Source organism: Halyomorpha halys, unplaced genomic scaffold, assembly GCF_000696795.3.
Source record: "Halyomorpha halys isolate HHAL.00 unplaced genomic scaffold, Hhal_1.1 Scaffold2605.1, whole genome shotgun sequence".
In the NCBI taxonomy this organism is placed as follows: domain Eukaryota; kingdom Metazoa; phylum Arthropoda; class Insecta; order Hemiptera; family Pentatomidae; genus Halyomorpha; species Halyomorpha halys.
Genome location: NW_027108982.1, coordinates 31,132 through 36,410, shown reverse-complemented (window position 1 = coordinate 36,410; position 5,279 = coordinate 31,132).

The window sequence follows — 5,279 nt, the reverse complement described above, 5'->3', positions numbered from 1 at the left end:
TATAAATAAATAATATTGTGGTATGAAGTTAATCATAATATAATTCATGCTTCAGCAATGACTAAAGGATGGACTCATTATAATGCACTAGTGAATTCAAAGTAAACAAAGACAGGATCGAACAAGTAAACCAGAGATAATAAATTGAAGGTAACCTAATAATATACCATGATCAATAGTAAAATTGAAGGGAGGGAATGTATTTATATTATGACTTAAATAGATTTGTATGTGTGGCGTGTATATAGCAGCAAAATGTAATTTTAGGAACACAGGTTGTACAGTTGAGTTCACCTGCACACAATCACTGACTCGTAATATAATTAATAATCTTTCGGCCCCTCAATATTCTCTTTGAACAGTAAACAGCATTAACAGTTAAATAAAAAAAATCAGAGAAATAAAGGAACTTATATAAAATATAATACGAAGTACATAGTAAAAGCACTATAATTATGAGTGAATAATGAAGTTTAAGATATTATTTTCCTTTACTTTCAATTTTGTTTAATGTGTTTTTTGTTACTTATTTTTTTATTACTTAATTTATATCTCTGTAAGTATGGTGTGACTACTCTGTGAATTTATGACAGGATGTAATACTATACAATGACCTGATAGCTGAGGGGGCTGGCGCCAGAGTCCCAGAACGCCAGGTTCAGAATGTTGTGGGTTCGATTCCCACCTGGACTGGTGGTCAATATTTATTTTGCGGCGGCCCCGAAAAAAGAACTTTGATATTCCTACTCTAGGGCTGCATAGGACCTCAATGGAGAAGTTAAGCCAAAAAAAAAACTACATTAAAACAATAAATAAACCAAATAAAATCAGTTTAATATCCCTTTATCTTCTAGGAGCCACAATTTCTCTGTTTCATTGCAGCAATTGTTTAAGTTAATTATTATGGCAACGGCTACTGAATGGTTCTTTTATTTCTGAATCAAATATTGCTGCATATATAAATGTCAAAATTTCATGGTGTCTGTCCATGGCAGCATCACGCATACTTTTATTGTGTTCGTTTAAGAAACAATGAACTCTGCCCATGTTCACATAAGAAACGTATCTGTCTGCTTTGTGTACTTTTTAGTTTAGTTCAGGACCTAGAGCATAGTTGTATAGAGGTCGAATATTCGTGACAAATTCCAAATGTCAATTACATCATTCATATTTCACTTTTCATATTGCAATAATTATACTTTGTTTTTTATAATTAGCTAAATTGTTTTGTTTTTTTAACGATACTTATATATTTATGTGGTAGAGATGTTTTGTATATATGCGAACATTTCATTCTATATAAATTAGTGAGGTGATAAAAAAATCACGAAATATTTTTTATTGCAATTATCTGTTACCAGTGAACAGTGATATTTAACTATATTAGACGGTATTCTGTAAATAGAAAATAATATCAAATCGCCTGAATCGTGCCTGTGTGAGATAGCGTTAGATTTGAATTATTTAAATGCATAATAATAATAAATATAAGAAGATGGTTAGCATGGTATATATATATAGATAGATGTAGAATTCTATAATAATTTAAATTGTGTTAATTCTGATGGATTTCTAATAACTACTATTTCTTCAATTTTAGTTTTATCTCGTTAAAAAAATCTATACTATATATTCCTACAACAAGTAGGGAATATAGAAAATATTTATAAACTTTTGCCGTCTGTATTTAATTCAATATAATATTATTGGAAGCCAGAGGAGGCTGGATAAAGTTGCATTCAGACGTATAAGAGTAGGAGGATTGTATTTAAGTTACAGGGATAGGATGGCCCAGATTAGGTCCGAATTCGAGAATTAGATGAATCATTTAACTTAGTTATAGAATTCTACTTTTTCAAGGATTGTCTCAATTTTTTTAAAAAATATTAGTAACGCCTAGAGATTCAATTTACCATTTCTGGCCGGTTGTGGAACTTTCCAATCATACTAGCATAATGAAATCTTTAGGAAAAGCAAACTTAGTTACGCAGTTCATATATTTACCTAGGATCAGGATTCGTTACAATGTTTTAACTAATTTAACAAAATCCGTTACTTACCTTTTTATACGTTCGTTATTTATTTAGTCGTCAAAAAAATAATGTGTAACAAAAAAAATTCGAAAAAAAGTAAACTAAGTAAATAATGCACTTAGACAGATAATGAAACTAAATTGTTAAAAAGATTAAAATTCATACATATAATCGTATAATTTATTTTAATATTTTTTTCTTAAAGACTTTATAATATATACATTTACTATGTATTTTACAGGTTGAGAATTTATCCAATTAAATCGATAATAGTATTATTACCTGGTTTCATTAAGGGAGACAAAATATGATATTAAACTGATGGTATTCAACAAAATATAAATTTAATAAAAATGTTGCTGAAAATATTCGGTAACAGCCAAATTAGACGATTTGTATAGTGGAAGTTTGGTAAATTTTTTAAGTTAATATTTATCTATAATACAAGATTACTTTGTTTGGAAGGTCTTGTACATCCAATTAATGTGTCCTAAAACATCTAAAATAATATTCATTTTAATAAAAAAAGAAATATAAAATGACATTACAATAAATTAAACTTCATTGCATTTATTAGATTATTTAAATAGTCATATATTTTCTGGTTTAATTATTATTTGAGAAATATCTTACAAAGATTAAAACTGATTTTTATAACAATTTAATAATCAAAAATTCCTTCTTTTCCTTCACTGTCAAAATTAATGCTGATTTCTTTTTGTTGCAGGTGAGTTTTCATGTCAATGCATCCTGGGTTTAGTGAATTTCAATGACTCGTAACTTCCAATATAGAAACTGAAGATCAAATGTAAGTCTCCGGTGTTTTACTTATTACTAATGGCTTCTTCAATTAATTATGTTTACTCTTTACGAATTATAATCTCGTATTACTAATCCAAGAACATGACACAGTCGTTTGCTGTTAGTGGACTTGTTGGACCCATATATCCCCATAGACCCATATATCGGACAATTAGGAATACAGAGGAAGTGTTTTGTAATCCCTATTCTTAAAAAAGAAATATATTAAATAAGTGGACTGATATCTTTCCCAAAGTTTGGCTCCCGATTTCTGTATACTGAATTGGACACACTGAGTGCCAGTTGCTTCCCAAAAGCAAACAAAAATCTTTTAAAAACTGTAGCGTCTATAGCTGTTATAAAAATTCTAATATGGCGTCTGAAGTCTAACGTGTTCTCTGATTTTTCATTCGGAGCTCCATACCCTTAAAACTACTAACAACACTAAAAATTTTCAAAGCACATTATTTAAAATGAGATGAATACAGTTGAGCGTAGATATATAAAAGAAGAAGATGATAAACAAAAGTGTTATTTGTGCCGACGTTTCGACCTGATTTTTTGGTCTTCATCAGGACTAACAAATTTGGAAACATACATAACAATGAAATGAAAATATAAACTAGTTGATTAATAACTATGAAATAAGGCAGTAGTAGATTGATAACATTATTACTTATATACATATAAATGTGAGTAATAAATAAACGATACATAAATATATTGATGAGTAAAATTAAAAATCTTTTAGTTATATAGACGAGTACAAAAATTAGTTAAATTGAGAATGGAGCTTATGTAAAAACAATATTTTAAGAAAAGAAAGAAAAAGGGAAAAGAAGAAATATATGGAGGAAAGGAAATGAAGAAGGTAAGAAAAATTAAATACGAGAGAAAGAACTTACAGTTATAGGCAGATATTCTAGCTAAACATTATTTAAAGTATCTGAAATATGAGCTATAAACAAGTTCTTTACACTCAATGGTTCTCGAGATACAAAGTTTTTCAAAAAGCAAGATTTTTTTTTCAAATAACGAAAAATCAATATTTAAAAATTAATATTGATAATAATCAGTTATCACTATCACTTATTGCCCAGAAATGTTGTGGCAGATTGTAATATTTATCAATAAATTAAAAAAAGATTTGGTTAATATCATAGAAACCTATACTTCGATAAAACGAAGATAAACCTTATCAAATCTATTGTATTACGTTCAACTAGCTTTTTTTTCACTGTGAGGGAGAAACCTTTTTGGATCGTATTGTTGTTTTCTCCAGCAGTATAGTCTTTATTTCTTGAAAGGTAGTATAGGAAAGTACAATTTTATCTTCACCTGGCGGTCCACTAGTAGATCTACTTGGCGTTTCATCTTTATCTTGATCCTGGATTTGCGTTGTTGAAGGAGGAGGTCGATCTGCACATTTCTTTCAAAGACCTGTTCCGCCTTATGACACCCTGTTTTGTAGAACTCTTACCAGAACAATAGACCAATAGATCTTCGCCAACATACTTTAATGAGAGGTTTCGACTCCTCGCTATGAGCCCATATCTGGGCTGGATACCTATAACTACTGGTCAAAGTGGCTAGTTATCTGAGTGTCAATTTACAACCATTATAAGTTAAATTCATAAATACAACCTAGAAGGGCTAAACGTTTTATAGAAAAAGAGAACAAAGACGCAACCTCTTTAAGTATTACATGAATCTTTAAAAAATTAATTATCGACTATCGCATGGTGTTAGTCATATTCATAAACTTCAAGCGATAATTTTAAATCAAAGACAACTTTACTTTACAACCACACATAAGCTCATATTAAATTAATCATTCCATCCAAAGTAAAACTAACTATTTTCCAATATATTAAACAGCTCCAAATTTTCAAAACAATGCTCGAAAGAATATTAGAAAATTAATGAAACAAATTCATAATATTTTTACTATAATTTCATTTTATTTTTCTAATGGATCTAGAGCTAGAATTTCAATTCATAATGATTTTAATCGGACATTTATCCTACTTAATACCGTCAAACTTGGAGCTAGAGTGCAATGGCGGCTGATAAAGAGCCGTTGATGGTGCATCATATGCAGCTTTACCTGGTTGTACCGAGTGTTCACACTTGGTCATTGGCAGCCCAACACTTTGCCATATCCCAGTCAAAACTAAACAATAGAAATTCTGTTTTAGCTGTACTTTGAAATTTCACATTTCAATAAGGTCCATTTTTTTTTTGTTTTTTTTTTTAAAATATATCTTAAAATATTTATTACATTATATATATAATGATTATGACCAAATTACCTCCTTGCATTATCATTGGTCTAGTAACAGTACTTCCTTACAAAGTACTGCAATCCTGATAACCCTTCATGGGTTATAATTTTGTAACCTTCGGTACAAATTTAATTTTTTTTTTTTAATATTTCTTTTAATT